General features: G+C 46.4%; 1 non-coding gene across 1 annotated transcript; it reads left to right on the top strand.

Annotated features, from left to right (window-relative positions):
* The first annotated feature begins 7,475 nt into the window (after nucleotides 1-7,475).
* On the top strand, nucleotides 7,476-7,548 carry trnak-cuu (transfer RNA lysine (anticodon CUU)). Its single transcript has one exon. It is a non-coding gene; the product is annotated as a tRNA-Lys (tRNA).
* Nucleotides 7,549-18,571: the final 11,023 nt, after the last annotated feature.

The following is an 18,571-nucleotide window of genomic DNA, read 5'->3' as shown; positions in this document are numbered from 1 at the left end:
AAACACTCTACATGGATTCGAATTTTAAATTATGAAAAAGTTTCAATGCAGTTTGAAAAGATTTCCAAAATGGACAGTGTTTATCAAAAATGTCCCGAACAGTTTAAACAAGCAGGAGGGTTTTGAAGATAACGAGGAGAAAGAGAGAAATAAAATAAAAACAGAATTGAATTTCAGTAAACAAAATTGCTATTGTATGTGTGGTCTTGTTTTAAAACCATTAAAAAAAAAATTCTTTGGCAAGTACTTGAATTAAGAAGTTAAGAAAACATTGGAGTTTACTCTAATGATTTATGCTGTTTTTAACGGATTCCTAATTTCGAAGCCAGTTTTGAAGGCACAAAGACTTTTTTTTTTCAGATGATTACGTGAAGTCACGTAATGACATCAGGTCTTCTTACAAACCTGGAAAGGAGTTAACCCTTTCCATTGACAGCCGTTTTATACTGAACATTATTAATTTGGATTTCTTAATAGGAAAAAAAAAAGACTCACCTAACAGAGGAAACAAAAATAAAAACAGAACTAGCTTATGTAATAATACTTGCCTGATACAATAAAGAAATAGATACTCAAAAAAACAAATTGAAGAGTTAAAAGCTAAGATAAACAGGCTGGAAGAGATAACGGGTCTAGACGGATAGTGCAGTGCGCAGCCATAGCACCATCACCTCTGGCAATAGAGCCAATGTACCCCACGGTGGGTAGGTGTAGTCCACAAACCCAACCTAACGGTAAAGCAGACAGCGATGTTTGGAGGAATAGCTTTGGCCTTGGTCATAATAGGAGTTTGGGTAATATTTAAGTGGGTAAAGACACGGGCGCACGCCCTACAGATTCAGCTCGAAATGGTTCGATTATAACCTTGTCCTTCTGATTTTGCAGGGTGACAGGGACACTCGTAGAGCAAAAAAACTTAACCCCGGGTGACGACCAGGCCGTCTGTTTAAAATTACAGGTAATACTTACCGGAATGGGAATACGAAAGGCGCTACTCGTAATATGGATAGCCCTGCGACATGCACGGACCCTGGGCAACACCGACGTACAGCAGAGCACGCTGGAAATAAACAACTATATGAACTATGGAGTCTTGTTTAATTTAACGGACGGAATGTGCATCCCAGCAGCCAAGGACTGGAGCAAGGACTGGACTTATTTTAATGCATGGTTACAAGTGAATCCTAATAAGAATCCTAATAAGAATAAGAGTATGTGTACAGTGCTCCACGGGTATAAGGAGCAGATGCATTAAACGGAGGGATGTCAAAGGGCCTGATGAATGTACTTTCGGCATAATTTGCGCGCCTCCGGGACAATCCCAGCAATCAGTCATCCGCAAGAAGGGAATGGGGCTGTGTGGTTATTACGAGGAGGCGGGGGCGGCTGCAATATAATTGTATGTATGTTTCTCACCCCCTCCGACACCGCGCCCCATAAGAATCACTACATTGCCCGAAGAACTGCCTTGTCCCATAACTACTGAGGGACCAGAAAATGGGATTGCAATGTGCAACGAAGGGGAATTATTGTATGATAATGTTAAACATGAAATTGTGCCTGTTCTGATCAATATTTCAGGCATCCAGATGCCGGAATATTGTACCGAACAGTCAAGGAAGATGTACAATGTATTAAGTAAAGTCGTAATGCAGCAGGCTGCCGATGCCATGGGTGCCTGTAAGTTCCGGGGACAGGGGTTAGCAGCCAGGGTGAAGAGGGAAACAGTAAATGATGTTGCTACGGTTTTCAATACAGGAACCTCCGTAGTGAACTCGATAGACATACAAGGGCTAAATGAGAGGGTAGAACAGCTTAAAGGGGTGATGAAGGGGTTATTGGAGAGGGTTGAGCAAAACCAGGAAGACCAGGCCAACCTAGGAAAGGAGGGTGCCGAAATCCAGTTGGATGGCATCTCAGTCCTGGAAGCTCACGCTAAAACCATCAATCACCTCATTGATAGAGAACAAGAAGATACAATAAAGCAAAGACAGGGGCAACTCTGTCATGCTTATGGTCTGTGGATGGTGGGACAGATCCGCCACAACCTCAACCAGATCCAACGCGGGGAAGTACCCGATTGGATAGACAGTTCACATTTGGCTCAGTTGGCGAACCAAAGGGGTCACTGGATAATTGTACTCTGAAGGGACTGACCCGAGTATACCCCGCAATTCCAGATTGCCAGATAGGTAGGACTACCGGGATAGGGATAGCCCTGTTGATCCCCATAGCAACGCCGGACTCAGGGCCGTTCCCCTTATACCAACTAGAGAATATCGGAGTAATACGGCAAAATGTCTCCATACGCTACTACCTAACCACCACCTCTGCCGTTCGTCGAAACAACATACTTACTGGGATTTCCCTAGCAGATTGCAAGCAAAGGGGGGAAATCACAGTATGCCCTCACCCGGTGGGCCGAGGGGAACTAGACGAGTGCGGGTTTAACCGAACCAACGGGTGTGTACTAGAAATAGTGCCCGCATACATGCACTTCGCGAGGGCAGGCTACGGAGGGAGGGGAAGATACTGCGTCTCTACTACTGAGCGTTCATACCAGTATAATGACCTGCAGTGCCCTATACCGCAGCCAAACTTTTGCTTTACACCACTACGACCTGTCGCGATCGGCCAAGCGCATATCACCCAGGTTAGGCGCAGGATGTCCGAAGTTATTGAAGTAACTGATCAGCTCCATGATCATTTGCAGGATTATAACGAGCCAGAGCAGGTCCCTATCCCACATCTAACCGAAGTATTACGGGAGTTGAGGCTCAGAGTGGGTCAATCTGTAAAACTTTATCAGCAGCTACAAACTAAAATCAAAGAACTGGAAGAAGATACCGAGGTAGACTTACAAAGTCAGAGTTGGTGGAGAAAGGTCTGGGACTGGGGAATAAATTTGAACATTCACCCATGGATCCGAATTATTTCACACACACTGGTCGGAATACAATTAATCTTAGCAATAACATGGGGCGTGATGGCCTGCCAGGTATGCAGGCGCCACAAACGGCGGAAACGGACTAATCACCGTTCCCTGGATATTAAACAGGCCTGTTTGATAAGGGGACGGGAGGAGCTAGCCTTTGTTAATTTGATTTAAGCAACCGGAACTCCTGAAACCGCGTGACTGGCCAGCACGTTGAGGCAAGGAGTACCGGGCCGTGCACAAATATCAGATAAAGGCAGTATTTCGGTTAAAAGGGGACTAGGACTAGTCCCTTTACCGAAAGGGGGAATTGTTGTAGAGAGTAGAAATATATATATAGACTTAGGCATTAGGCACCTGCTGGATATTTAAAACTCACATAAGCTTAAATGGACACACACATTAAATGGCTGCCCAGGCATTATGGGAAATCAGGTAGTCAAGCTGTGAACTGTTGAACGTTCAATGACCAAGCAATAACCCTGTGAGGCCCACTATAGGAATGCCTGGGATGCGGGAAGACAGAGATAAGAAGGAAACCATCTCCTGTGAACAAGGCCATAAACCAATTAATTCCCCAGGAAGAAAGATAAGAGGGAAACCATTTGCTGTAAACAAGGCTATATACCAATTATTTCTCCCAGATGAAAGAACTAGGGAGAGAACCTATAAAGCCATCGATCAGCCCAAGCTGACAATCACCGAACATATGGTTCCCTGGATACTAGGAGAATTCTATTGGGTTAAAAGAACCTATATGTAATCTATAATCGTTGTGATTGGCTTGTGTCCAGCCGTGATGGACTGTGTAACTGTAGTAAACTGTTTTGTAACTGTTGTGAAACATATAAAGGTACATGTAACTCTTTGTTCTGTGGAGAGAAACCTGGATACGGTCCTGTGTGTTTCCTCCCCGCTGAGCGTTATTAAATGCCGCCAGGCATTGGAACCGACTCTGAGTGTTGAGTGATTCTTCTAAGAAAACACTAACGCTAACACTTGAAATTTGCAGAATGATCCTTACTGCAAATCCCAGATGAGCCTTGAGATTGCATTGCAATTTTGCAAAAAGGACTTGGATTTCTGCAGCGTCAGTCAGTAACTCATGACGACCCAAAGCGCTTTACAGCCGTTATGTACCTTTGAAATGTTGTCATGTGAGGAAAGATGTGCCCAAATCACCTCACACGCACCTCAACTCTTTGCAAATGAGTTCATAGAATCAAAGAAGTTTGCAGCACGGAAGGAGGCCATTTCGGTCCATCGTGTCCGCGCCGGCCAACTAGAGGCTCTCCAGCCTAATCCCACTTTCCAGCTCGAGGTCCATAACCCTGCAGGTTACGGCACGTCAGGTGCACATCCAAGCACTTTTTAAATGTGTTGAGGGTTTCTGCCTCTACCACCCTTTCAGGCAGTGAGTTCCAGACCCCCACAACCCTTTGCGTGAAGAAATATCCCCTCTAAACTTTCGACCAATTACTTTAAATTTATGCCTCCTTGCTGTTGACCCCTCTGCTAAGGGAAATAGGTCCTTTCTATCCACTATATCTCGGACCCTCATAATTTTATACACCTCAATGAGGTCTCCCCTCAGTCTCTGTTCTATGGAAAACAAATCCAGGCTTTCTAATCTGTCCTCATGGCTAAGATTCTCCACTCCCGGCAAAATCCTCGTAAATCTCCTCTGCACCATCTTTAGTGCAATCATGTCCTTCCTGTAATATGGCGACCAGAACTGCACGCAGTACTCCAACTGTGACCTAACCTGCCCCACCGACCCCATCTCTTGTATTCGATGCCTCAGTTAATAAAGGCAAGCATTCCATATTTCTTCTCAACCACCTTAGCTACCTGGCCTGCTAATTTCAGTGATCTGTGGACATGCACTCGCTGGATTCTGGGGAGGACCCAGCAGATTGGAAAACTGCAAATGTAATGCCACTATTTAAAAAAGGAGGCAGACAAAAAGCAGTTAGCCGAACATCTGTGGTTGGGCAAATGTTGGAATCCATTATTAAAGAAGCAGTAGCAGGACAGAGAAACATCAAAACATAGAAAATAGATGCAGGAGCAGGCCATTCGGCCCTTCGAGCCTGCACCACCATTCAATAAGATCATGGATGATCATTCAGCTCAGTACCCCTTTTCTGCTTCCTCTCCATACCCCTTGATCCCTTTAGCTATAAGGGCCACATCTAACTCCCTCTTGAATATATCTAACAAACTGGCATCAACAACTCTGCGGCAGAGAATTCCACAGGTTAACAACTCTCTGAGCGAAGAAGTTTCTCCTCATCTCACCAGGGCCCTGTACAATTGTAGCACGACTTCCTTACTCTTGTACTGTGGGCTATATATTAGGTACTATGGGCCGAATGCCCTGTTTTTTTGCTGATTCGATGGTTGTATAAAAAGTTATTAAAATTTGACAGTTGCTCGGCAAACATATTTGTATTTCCTTCAGTGTACTCCTTACTCTTCAAGGACTAGATTTCCCCCAAGCAGTATTGTCGGCGCACTGACCTCAAGCGCACCGACTTTGCTCGCTGGAAATGGCGCGGGGGAAAAACTCGCCCCATCCTGGCCGCTGTGTACAGTCCCCGGAGTCCTGGCGTGGTGTCGATGGTGAAGTGGGGGGCGGAGCCAAATGCCTGCGCCGAAAACACTGCCGGCACCTTCGCGTATGGGCAGTAGGGAGAGAAAACTTGGCACTCTGCCATTTTTAAACAGTGTTAAACCCGATGAAAAGCACAGCAGCTTCTCAGCTTCTCCGGTCGCTCGGCGGGCTCTCCCCCCGTCCCTCCCCGATAAAACGCACAGCTCCAGCAGCTGCAACTTCTCCGGTCCACAAGCTTACACCTCTCCGGTGTGTCTTCCCTCTCCTATCCCAGGGATATCGGGACCGAGTGTAATGTAGCCAAGTTTGCTGATGGTACAAAGATGGGTGGGAAAGTAAATTGTGATGCAGCGAAGAAAATCTCAATTCCGGAAGAACAATATGGAAAAGTGCTGTGATCCCGACGTGATATAAACACGCAGTCTTCTGATCTGGAGTTAGACACACTACCGTTGCACCACGAGGTCGACAGGACAGAGTGCCCATGTTTGTATACATGAAGGTTCCTGAAACACAGTTTCATTTACCCTGCATTGGTGCAATGAAAGGGCTTTAAAATCCCCGGCCACTCCCACCGGTGGGTCAGACAGCATCAGAAACAGTGCCCACCTGTCTCTCACCCTCTCACGCCCGCTTTCATCAACTGCTGCCCGCGGACTGCAGCAAATCCAGTTCATCATCATCATAGGCAGTCCCTCGAAGCGAGGATGACTTGTTTCCACGCCAAAAAAGGATGAGTTCACAGGTGTTTCAATGATGGACCTAATATTCCAGGTCCCGAACTGCATGTTGAAGGGTGGAAGATGCCTGTGCGTGGATTTTTTTTAACGTGTGGTGGCCGTTGCACCCCAGCCATCACACGGGCTTGACAGAGCGAGGTCTTGGTCCAGTGGCAAGGGTTATCCAAGACGACTGGAGACCAGCTCTGCTGCATGGACCCAGTGTGCACACATATCGCAGTGTGGGCTGGCCCGTGCTGCCCCTGGGCCCCTTGCCCTGAACTCACGCCGCCCCTGGGCCCCGATCACATCCCTCCGCAGTCTCTCGCTGCTCCTGCTGTACCTGCCCACGCTCCAATCACCGACCTGGACATTGATGACGTCACTCTTCGCTGACGTCGCGCTCCTGCACCAGCTCGCGCTGTACCTTGCCGTGGTACACCACCACGCTGCTCCCAGGCCGCCGCTCACCGCTCCTTTTATGGCCCCGACCTGCCGCTGGTGTTCTCACGCAGGTCGGGGCCTCCACGCTGCTCCCAGCAAATCCAGTTACACGCCGTGTCACCGCACAATTCTCAGCTGTGATTGTAAGCTGACTATATTTAAAGCTGTCGCAGAGGCTGCAAGCAGTGTTCCCTGGTAGTCTAGTGGTTAGGATTCGGTGCTCTCACTGCCGTGGTCTGGGTTTGATTCCCGGTCAGGCAAAGCATTTTTACAGAGCAAGCTGACAAATATAATTCAAGTCTGCAAGATACTGAATAATTGTTTCAATCATCATTAATCCATCCACATGTGTAGCACACTGAAGGAAATACAAATATGTTTGCCGAGTGACTGTCGAATTTTAATAACTTTTTATACAACCGTAGAATCAGCAGAAAAACAGGATATTCGGACCATAGCACCTAATATTCCGCCCATAGTGCAAGAGTAAGGAAATCTTGCTCCAATTGTACAGGGCCCTGGTGAGACCACACCTGGAGTACTGCGCACAGTTTTGGTCTCCTTTTCTGAGGAAGGATACACTTGCCTTGGAGGTGCTACAACGAAGGTTTACCAGATCGATTCCTGGGATGAGAGGACTGTCCTGTGGTGAGAGATTGTGCAGAATATGCCGATACTCTCTGGATTTGAGAAGAATGAGAGGTGATCTCATTGAAACGGACAATATTCTGAAGGGGATTGACAGAGTAAATGTTGAGAAGCCCGGCTAGCTCAGTCGGTAGAGCATGAGACTCTTACTGTCAGGGTCATGGGTTCGAGCCCCACGTTGGGCGTTTACTTTTCATTAAACTTTCATGTTGCTTTCGCGGGTCAGTATCATTAATGAACCCATGATCTTCTTTTGCACAATGATAAAAATGCGAACTGAGGGAGAATTGATAATTTAATCAAATAATGAAAGCAGTGCCTCAGACCACTCGGCCGTCCTTACTGTTAAATGTTCCAGATACAAGTTATTACTCTGGAAAGTTTCAGACCGGGCGCTTGTTCAGGGCTGCTGGAAGGCCCAGTGACCGGGATAACCTCTCCCCCGGGGTTTTCCTGAGCCTGTGCTCGGTGTACGGGGAGCTTTGGCCCGGCTCTGAGATAGCTTGCATCCCAGGGATGGACAATAACTCTCTGAGCTCTGGAACTGGGGAAGAGCGAATAATTAATGAGTTGTTTGCGGGTTTCAAATGCAGCTTAGATCTGCTGGTATAAACCGACAGCATTGTTTCACAGAATGAATGAAATGCTGACAGAGACAGTCAAAACTTCAAAAAGTGAACTTTAATAATTCATGAAACTTTAATCCTTGATGAAGTTTTATCCCCGATCTAATTTTACACACTCTGTATTGGAGGAGATTGGTTTTAAATGTGCATTACTCATTCAACAATGTATCCAAAACAGCTTTTATTGCAGACAAGTTTTTGTTTGAGAAATAATGTTTCTGCGCAGGCTTGAACCGGGAAATTTTCACGTGTGAAGGAAATGTGATAACCTCCACACGACAGAAATTGCTGCTTAGCTCAGTGCCCAGAGAGAAGTGTTCAGGAACAAGCTGAAATGCTCAATCCCTCTCTCTGCAAAAAGTTCCTTTCACAAACATTTCTCAGGCCAGAACGGCACCAAACAACAATGTCCTCCTTTCAAAGTCATTAAACTCCCCAATTTCTGCGTCTGCAATTTTAAGGACAAGGACTGAAAGCGCTTTGCGATCATAAAATTGCAGGAAACCCTTTGCGGTTAATGACAGGGCTTTTGATGGTTGATTTCTGTACACATCTTGTTTTATGTATTTAACCAATGACAACCTGTACACACCATCATCAGAGGGCCTACCTGTCGGAGTCCCAATGGATCCCAGTATCCCTTGGGAGCACGGTATGTAAGCAGGCCACCCATGAGGTACCTGTACTCTGGAGTCTTATTAAAGTAGCTAAGGTCACACTTACTCATTGTTCACAATACTAAGTTTCATCCTTTATTATGAGCGTATCAATTGGCGACGAGGCAATGAACAACCACGCAAAAATGCAAGGAACAGTTGGTATCCTGGAGAAGTTCTCAGAAGTGGACGATTGCGAAGCCTTTGTGGAGATACTCGACCAATACTTCGTGGCCAACGAGCTGGAAGGGGACGAGAACGCTGCCAAATGAAGGGCGATCCTCCTTGCCGTCTGTGGGGCAGCAACCTATGGCCCCATGAAGAATCTTCCAGCTCTGGTGACACCAACAACTAAATCCTATGAAGAATTGTGTACACTGGTCTGCGAGCATCTAAATCCTAAAGAAAGCGATCTGATGGCGAGGTATCGGTTCTACACGTGCCACCGGTCGGAGGGCCAGGAAGTGGCGAGCTATGTCGCCGAATTAAGGCGCCTCGCAGGACATTGTGAATTTGAGGGATTCCTAGAACAAATGCTGAGAGACATTTTCGTCCTTGGCATTGGCCATGAGATAATTCTTCGCAAACTGTTGACTCTCAGAATCTGAGCAAAGCCACAACGATCGGTCAGACAATTTCCACCAGTTCCTTTAAACACAATAACGTAATTTATTTCTCGTGGACTGGATGGAGGACCATGGTCCATGTAAAAAATTGTTATCATTTTCCATGAACTAAATGTTCATAAATGTATAGGAGTGGGAACTCACTGGATAACAGCACAGCTGGCAATGTTTGCGGAATATATTCGTGCAGCCAAAACATACAATGACAACCCGGAACTGTGCGGCACCGAATCCTCGGGGAAAAAACAGTTGAAGGCTTCGTCCCTGGGTGGGCTCAAAGCACCAACATTTCGGTTAACAGCCGAATGCGCTAACCCATTGCGCCACAGAGATTAACTGGAATGTAAACTGCAAGACATCCCAAACCAGGGTGTCAGTCAGTTAAAGCTTCAGATTGCTCCGACCAGGATGGAACTTGTCCACTCTCAGTTGTACTTTTCCCAAATAAAGGGAGGGACATTCATTGTGGATGCGTGGAAGCAGTCTGGTCCCGCACACTGCAGACACTTCCATGTCACCACCAACCAGCTCTCCCACAACCGGTGTGATCTACCTTCCAGCCTTCCGGTGCCTTGTCTGTGACAATGTATTCTGATTGTCCCGAAGTCAGTCGTAGGTTTTAATTACTTTTCAGCTCCTGACTGCAGATATTCCTGTGATTAAACCTGAACAAAAGGATTACAGGGACAGTTGGATTCATCATTTCTTTGCTTGGTGAAATTTCAAAGATTGAAAGTGACGTGCATCAACCCCAAACCTCGTCACCTGCTAGCTAACCGCTACACGCTGCTCCCGGGAGATGGAAGCCCAGTTGCTGTTTCAAGCTTGAATACAGGTACAAGCAGAACTCATTCAAAGAAAGTCCAAGTCCCTGAGGCACCTGATTATTTGCACCGAACTCCTTCGCAAAGAGTTGAGGTTCGTGTGGGGTGATTTGGGCACATCTTTCCCCACACTACAACACTTCAAACATAACTCAACGACTGTAAAGCGCTTCAAGGCATCATGAGTTCCTGAAAGGTGTTGCAGAAATGCAAGTCATTCTTGGCAAAAGTTCGATGTAATTTCAAAATTAGCGGCAGAATAGTGTGCTCGACCGGGATCTCTCGCAATTTTCAATTAACAAGCCAGAAACGAGAATCATACCCCTTGACCAACAATCTAACTTTTTGACAAACCTGGAGATCAGGTGTAACTTTTATAAAAGCATTTTCTGTGTGTAGCTATTCTTGGCAGAAGGAGCACATGAGATCGATTCAGTGACTTTTCTTTTTCGACCTGTCTTCTGAAGCGCCGCACGGTCCCACTCCGATAGTCAATGAGCTGTTGGGACGTTTGTGTATCCAGGTTGTGGGTGGCAACCCCGAGCGCAGCAGAGGGGTTTCTGCATTTGTTCTGGGTGGGGACAGTATTTCCCCTTCTCTATTCCTCTTGTCTGTATCCCTGTGCTTTTATTTCTCTATTTATTCCCCTGTCTCAGTTTCTAGTGTTTAAAAGGGAACAAAAGATGAAATGGGTGTCACTGTGGAACAATTTCTCTCGCTCAAAGTTAGATGCACGACCGTCGTGCCATGAGGTCTCGGCAGCTAGCCGTTGATATTCAGGTCCATAAATAAATATATATTTCTATATTTATACAAATTATCAAATTGTTCTCTGGTCGCGTGGTTAAGATCTCGAGCATTAATCTTCTTTCCATTCTCAATCAGTTCATCGCAGAAAAATAATTGAGGTGTGTGAGAGGATTAATGATTGCTGTAATCGCCGTTAATAACCCCACTACTATCTGTTACAGAACGAGCTTACACACTCTCCCGCTTCTCCTGCCCTTTGCCGGACAGGTGTTCGGGGTTTAATTTTACAAACTGGGTGAGTTCGCTGATGGCAGGGAGACAGTAGGAGCCTCTGTGATCCCACTGTGAGGATGTGGAAGTGAACACGGTGGCTGGGTGATCCGTGACATTTCTGTAAAGGCAGCGGAGTAGAAGGATTGAGAGCTTTGAGTGTGGGACAGAAGTTGTTTAAGGTGAGCCAGCACATTCCCGATCAGCACAGAGGGAGCTCACTGGTCAGCTCCCATCTGTTGGGAATGCTTTGCCAGAGGTTACCGTAGTGTAGTGGTTGTCACGTTTGCTTTATTCGTGTAAAGTCCCTGGTTCGATCCCAAGTGGGAGCATTATGTTTAAACTTGCTGTGGATGAACAATCAGAGCCAAGTTCAATTTCCTGGCAAATGCTGCCTGAGCTCCTGAGAATTCCAGCATTTGCTGTATTTATTGATTAAAGTATCGACTCTCCCTCAGTTAGCATTTCTTTCATTGTGCAAAAGAAGGTGATGGGTTAATTAATGATGCAATCCCGTGAAAGCAACACAAAAGTTTAACAAATAAACATATGGTGACTGGCAGGTGAGCGCTGCTTCTGACACCTGGTGGGAACGGGCGGGGATTTTAAAGCCCCTATTATTGCAGAACCTTCATGGAGACGAACATCTCAGACTCAGTGTTTCGGCCTCGTGGTGCAGCGGTGGTGTGTCTGCCTCTTGATCAGAAAGTTGCGTGTTTAAATCATGTTGAGGTACCTGTCCTTTTGGGTAATTCCAGAATTAATATTTTCTTTGCTGTTTGGCAATAACCAGACCCTTGCTCCAAGGTCTGTCTGACTGTTTCCCCGGTGTCAGGCAGAGATACGCCTGCTGTCCTCATTTACTTCATGTGACAGGACACAAAAGTTCAAAATCAAACTGCAGGTGCCCACACGTAATATTGAGCAGTCAGGATGGCCGAGCGGTCTAAGTTGCTGAATTCAGGTTGCAGTCTGCTTTGAAAGCGTGGGTTCCGTAGTGTAGTGGTCATCACATTCATTTACACGCAAAAGGTTCCCGTTTAAAACCAGCTGAAAACGGGCTCAATTAAATATGAGAAGCATTGAATAATGTGCATTTCTGGTTCAGTATTAACAAAGCACAATGTCTCCCAGTCCTGCTATATTTGCTGAATACTCTGTACAGTTCGGTACACATTCAAACTCTACAGTTTCCAGCCCTGACGGTGCAGAAAGCCCCTCTCAAAGCTGCACATTCCGGCTGCTTTCAGTTGAGTTGTGAGAGATTATTGATGGATCCTGCAGCTGTGAAAATGAATGATGTGTGAGAGGGGTCATCAAACGAGGCCATGTGGGTTGAATTAAAGAACAAATAAGGGGCGATCACACTACTGGGAGTGCACTATAGACCCCCGGGCAGTTAGAGGGAGATAGAAGAACAAATATATGGGCAGAATGTTGAGAAGTGCAAAACCTATAGAGCTGTAATAGTGGAGGATTTTAACTACCCAAATATTAACTGGGAAAATGATAGTGTGAATGGTACAGATGGTGGAGAATTCCTAAAATGCATTCAGGAGAACTTCTTTATCCAGTATGTAACAAGCCCATCAAGGGAAGAGCGGTTCTGGACTGGGTCTTGTGATCGAAGAGGGGCAGGTAGAAGGGGTATCAGTGGGAGAGCATTTTGGTGCGAGTGATCATACTCAGTAAGGTTCAGGGTAGTTATGGAAAAGGACAAAGGGGACCAGGAATAAAAGTTATCAATTGGGGTAAAGCCAATTTTGCTGAGCTGAGATGGAATTTGGCCAAAGTGGACTGAGAACCGCTACTTGCTGGTAAATCAGTGTCAGAGCAGTGGGAGGCATTCAAGGAGGAGATCCTGAGGGTACAGAGCAAGTATGTTCCCTTAAAACAAAGGTGGGACTCACAAATCTAGAGCTCCCGGGATGTCAGGGGCCATAGAGGGAAAGTTAACGAAAAAAAGGAAAGCTTATGACAGATACGGATAACTCAATACTGAAGAAACTCTAGAGGTGCAGAGGTGCAATTAAAAAATATATCAGGAAAGCAAAGAGAGAGCATGAGAGAATGTTGGCAATTAAATCTGGGAAAACCCAAAGATGTTTTATAAATACATTAAGAGCACGATGATAACTGGAGAAAGAGTGGGGCCGATTAGAGTCCATAAAGGGAATCTGTACGCGGAGGCGGAAGACATGGGTAGGATTCTTTATGAATACTTTGCATCTGATTTCACAAAAGAGAGGGGCGATGTGGACTTTGCAATGAGGGTGGAGAAGTGTGAAATATTAGATGAAAGAAACATAGTGAGAGAGGAAGTATTGGTGGCTTAGCAGCTTTGAAAGTGGATAAATCCCCAGGCCCGGATGAAATGTATCCCAGGCTGATAAGAGCAGCAAAAGAGGAAATAGCAGTGGCTCTGACCACCATTGTCCAATCCTCACTGGCTACAGGTGCGGTGCCAGAGGATTGGAGCACTGCTAACGTTGTACCTTTGTTTAAAAAGGGAGAAAGGGATTGAGTAAATACAGGCTGGCCAGCCGAACCTTTTACAATTATTTGTAAAAATCCTGAGGGACAGGATAAATCTTCATTTGGAAAGAAATGGATAAATCAAGGATAGTCAACATGAATTTGTCAATGGAAGGTCGTGTCTGAGGAGGTAACCAGGAGGGTTGATGAGGGTAGTGGTATGATGTAATGTATATGCACTTTAGCAAAGCTTTTGATAAGGTCGCACTTGGCAGACTGCTTACGAATGTAAAAGCCCATGGGATTCAAGAGCAAAGTGCAAGTTGGGTCCAAAATTTGTTCAGAGGCAGGAATGAAAGTGTAATGGTTGATTTTGTGATCCAGTGGGGTTCCGCAGGGCTCGGTGCTGGGTCCCTTGCTTTTTGTGGTATACATCAATGACTTGGACTGAAATGTTGAGGGTATGAGTAAGAAGTTTTAAGATGACACTAAAATAGGCTGAGTGGTTGATAATGAAGAAGAAAGTGGCGGACTACAGGAAGATATCAATGGATTTCTCAAGGCGCTTTGCAGCCAATGAACTACTTTTTGAAGTGCGGTCACTCTTGTAGAGTGGGAGACACAGATGCCAATTTGCACACGGCAGGCTCCTATAGGCAGCATTGTGATGATGACCAGATCATCTGTCTCTGTGATGTTGATTGAGGGATAAATATTGACCAGGACTCGAATCTTGGCCACATTGATCCTCCCACCACTTCACACTGTTCTCCGAGGGACCAGCGCGATGATACTAAAACAACAAGCGAAGTTGGTAAGCTATCCATGCAGTCCATCGGAATCCAGCCACACCACCTGATACCACGGGTAACATGTCTCCATGGATTCTGGAATCTGGATCAACAAACCATAATCCCATCTTAGAAGGAATTCCGGGAGGTGCTTCAAGCTTTATTCCATATATGTTCACATTTTTAAGGTATTTAAACAAATGCCGACGTTTTTGAAATGGGCGTCTGGGTGACGTCATCAAAACCCTGGTCGTCATTTTTGAGCGTGAGCAGGAACATCGGCAGGGCCCAGGGACAGAGGATTGGGAAGGTCGGGGCGGATGAGCGGTTTGTGGAGAGATGTGGTGAATGTTTATGATGGAGGAGCGGCGACAGATCGTGGAGGAGGTGCGACAGATGAGGGAACGGGGCCCAGAAGAGCCGAGTGCCCAGGGGCAGCAAGGGCCAGCCCACACTGCGATATGTGTGGGCACTGGGTCCGTGCAGCAGAGCTGGTCTCCTGTCGTCTTGGTTAACCCTTTCCACTGGACCAAGACCCAGCTCTGTCAAGCCCGTGTGGTGGCTGATGTGCAACAGTCACCCCACGTTAAAAAAATCCACACAAAGGGATCTTCCACCCCGTCAATTGGAGTTCAGGACTGGAACATCGGGTCCTTCATCGAAACACCTGTGAACTCATGGAAGCAAATTGTCCTCGATCGAGGGACCGCCTATGATGATGATGATCAATGTACTGGTCAGGTGGGCAGAACTGTGGCAAATGGAATTCAATCCGGATAAGTGTGTGGTAATACATTTGGAGAGGTTTAACAAGGCAAGGGAATACACATTAAATGGTACGACACTGAAAAGTGTAGAGGAATAAAGGGACCTTGGAGTGCAGGTCCGCAGATCCCTGAAGCTAGCAGGACAGGTAGTTAATGTGGTTCAGAAGTTAAATGGAATACTTCCCTATATTAGTCAAGGCATGGAATACAAGAGCAAGGAGGTTATGCTTGAACTGTACAAAACACTGGCTACACCACAGCTGGAGTACTGCGTGCAGTTCTGGTCACCACATTACAGGAAAGATGTGATTTCACTGGAAAGGGTGCAGAGGAGATTTACTAGAATGTTGCCTGGACTGGAGAATTTTGGCTATGAGGATAGTTTGGAGATGCTGAATCTGTTTTCTTTGGAAAAGAGGAGTCTGAGCGGAGACCTGATTGAGGTGTATAAAATTGAGGGGCCTGGATAGAATGGATAGGAAGGTCCTGTTTCACTTGGCAGAGGGGTCAACAAACAGGGGGCATAGATTTAAAATAATTGGGGGAGGGTTAGAGGAGATATGAGGGGACATTTCATCACCCAGAGGGTGGTGGGGGTCTGGAACGCAATGCCTGAAAGGGTGGTAGAGGGAGGGACCCTCACCACATTTAAAAGATACGTGGATGTGCACTTAAAGTGCCGCAACCTACAGAGCTCTGGACCAAGAGCTGGAAAGTGGGATTAGGCTGGATAGATCTTAGTCGGCCGGCGGGGACACGATGGGCCGAAATGGCCTCACTCTGTGCTGAAACTTTCTGATTCTGTGATTCTATTAATATAGATATATATTTATAATATATACCATTACCATAATTTTTCCATGGTGGTCGAGTGGTTAAGATCCCGAGCACTAACCCTCTTTCTATTCTCAATCAGTTTATCACATGAAAATAATTGAGGTCTGTGAGAGGATGAATAATTGCATACCTCGGGAGCCTATTATCAGCGAGGGCAGGCATCGACGACGAGGTTCAACACTGCCTCCAGTGCGCCAGTGCAGCCTTCGGCCGCCTGAGGAAGAGAGTGTTCGAAGATCAGGCCCTCAAATCTGCCACTAAGCTCATGGTCTACAGGGCTGTAGTGATACCCATCCTCCTGTATGGCTCAGAGACGTGGACCTTATACAGTGGGCACCTCAAGTCACTGGAGAAATACCACCAATGATGTTTCTGCAAAATCCAGCAAATCCCCTCAGAGGAAAGATGCACCAACGTTAGCGTCCTCAATCAGGACTACATCCCCAGCATTGAAGCACTGACCACACTTGACCAGCTCCGTTGGACGGGCCTCATTGTTCGCATGCCTGACACAAGGCTCCAAAAGCAAGCGCTCTACTCGGAACTCCTGCACGGCAAGCGAGCCCCAGGTGAGCAGAGGAAACGTTTCAAGGACCCTCAAAGCCACTTCATAAAATGCAACATCCCCAACAACAGCTGGGAGTCCCTGGATAAAGACCACCCTAAGTGGAGGAAGAGCATCTGGAGGGTGCTGAGCACCTCGAGTCTCATCGTCGCGACCATGCAGAACACATGCACAGACAGCGGAAGGACCGTGTGGCAAACCAGTCCCACCCAACCTTTCCTTCAACCACGGTCTGTCCCACCTGTGACAGAGACTGTAATTTTTGTATTGGACGGTTCAGTCACCTGAGAACTCACTTTTAGAGTGGAAGCAAGTCTTCCTCGATTTCGAGGGACTGCCTATGATGATGATGAATTGCTGTAATCACCGTTAATAACCCCGTTACTTTCTGTGACACACTGAGTTTACAGACTCTCTGGCTTCTCCTGCCCTTTGCGGGACACTTGTTCCGGTTGTAATTTTACAAACTGGGTGAGTTCGCTGATCGCGGGGAGACGGCAGGAGTCTCTGTGGCCCACTGTGAGGATGTGGAAGTGAACATGGTGGGTGGTAATTACGTGACATTTCTGTAAAGGACAGTGGAGGAGAAGGATTGAGAGCTTTCAGTGTGGGACAGAAGTTGTTTAAGGTGAGTCAACACATTCCTGATCCTCCTCTCTTCTTCTGAAGCAGTCCCCCGGAGTCGAGGATGACTTGCTTCCACATCAGCATTGGCCCGATCAGCACCGAGGGAGCTCACTGTTCAGCTGCCCTCTTTTGTGCTTCTTGCGACAGAGGTTTCTGTAGTGTAGTGGTTATCACGTTTGCTTTACATGTGAAAAGTTCCTGGTTCTATCCCGGGCGGGAACATTATGTTTAAACTTGCTGTAGATGAACAATCGGAGGTGAGTTTCGTCTCCTGGCAAAAAAGCAGATGCTGCCTGTGCGGTACCAGAACTGAACACAGTCCCCCAAGTGAGGTTTATCCAGGGCTTTGTACAGCTGCACACAACATCTGTCCCCTTGTGTTCCAGTTGTACGAACATAAGAAATAGGAGCAGGAGTGGGCCACACTGTCCCTCGACCCTGCTCCGCCATTCAATAAGATCATGGCTGATCTGATCATTCACTCAGCTCCACTTCCCCGCCCGCTCCCATCACCCCTGATCCCCTTATCGTTTAAGAAATTAGCGATTTCTGTCTTAAATATATTCAATGTCCCAACTTCCACAGCTTTCTGAGGCAGTGAATTCCGTAGATTTACAACCCTCTGAGGGAAGAAATTCCTCCCCATCTCAGTTTTAAATGGGCGGCCCCTTATTCTAAGATCGAGCTCTAGTCTCCCCCACCAGTGGAAACATCCTCTCTGCATCCACCTTGTCGAGCCCCCTCATAATCTTATACATTTGGATAAGATCACCACCCATTCTTCTGAATTCCAATGAGTAGAGGCCCAATCTAAACAACCTTGCCTCAGAAGTCAACCCCCTCAACTCCGGAATCGACCAGTGAACCTTCTCTGAACTGCCTCCAGAGCAAGTATATCCTTTCATAAATATGGAAAACGAAACTGCATGCAGTATTCCAAGTGTTGCCTCACCAATACCCTGTATAACTGTAGCAAGATTTCCCTGCTTTTATACTCCATCCCCTTTGCAATAAAGGCCAAGATTCCATTGGCCTTCCTGATCACTTGCTGGTGATCGAGTTCGCGAGATATGAAGGCCAGCTTAACATTAGTCTTATTTGATTATTTTCTGTACCTGCCCATGATATTTACATAACACCATGTTGACTCTGTCAAATCATGTTATAATTTTCGAAGTGCCCTGACACCACTTCCTTAACAATGGATTACAGCATTTTCCCGATGACTGATGTCAGACAAACTGTCCTGTAATTCCCGGTTTTCTCTCTCCCTCCTTTCTTGAATAGCAATGTTGCATTTGCGATCTTCCGATCTGCTGGGACTGTTGTAGAATCTCGACATCGTAGTGCAATGGTTACGGGTCGAACTCCCGATCAGGAGGCTGTGTGTTCAA

This window comes from Pristiophorus japonicus, unplaced genomic scaffold (genome assembly GCF_044704955.1).
Source record: "Pristiophorus japonicus isolate sPriJap1 unplaced genomic scaffold, sPriJap1.hap1 HAP1_SCAFFOLD_163, whole genome shotgun sequence".
NCBI lineage: Eukaryota > Metazoa > Chordata > Chondrichthyes > Pristiophoridae > Pristiophorus > Pristiophorus japonicus.
The sequence above is the reverse complement of the archived record's forward strand: the minus strand, read 5'-3'. Positions and strand labels throughout refer to the sequence as shown.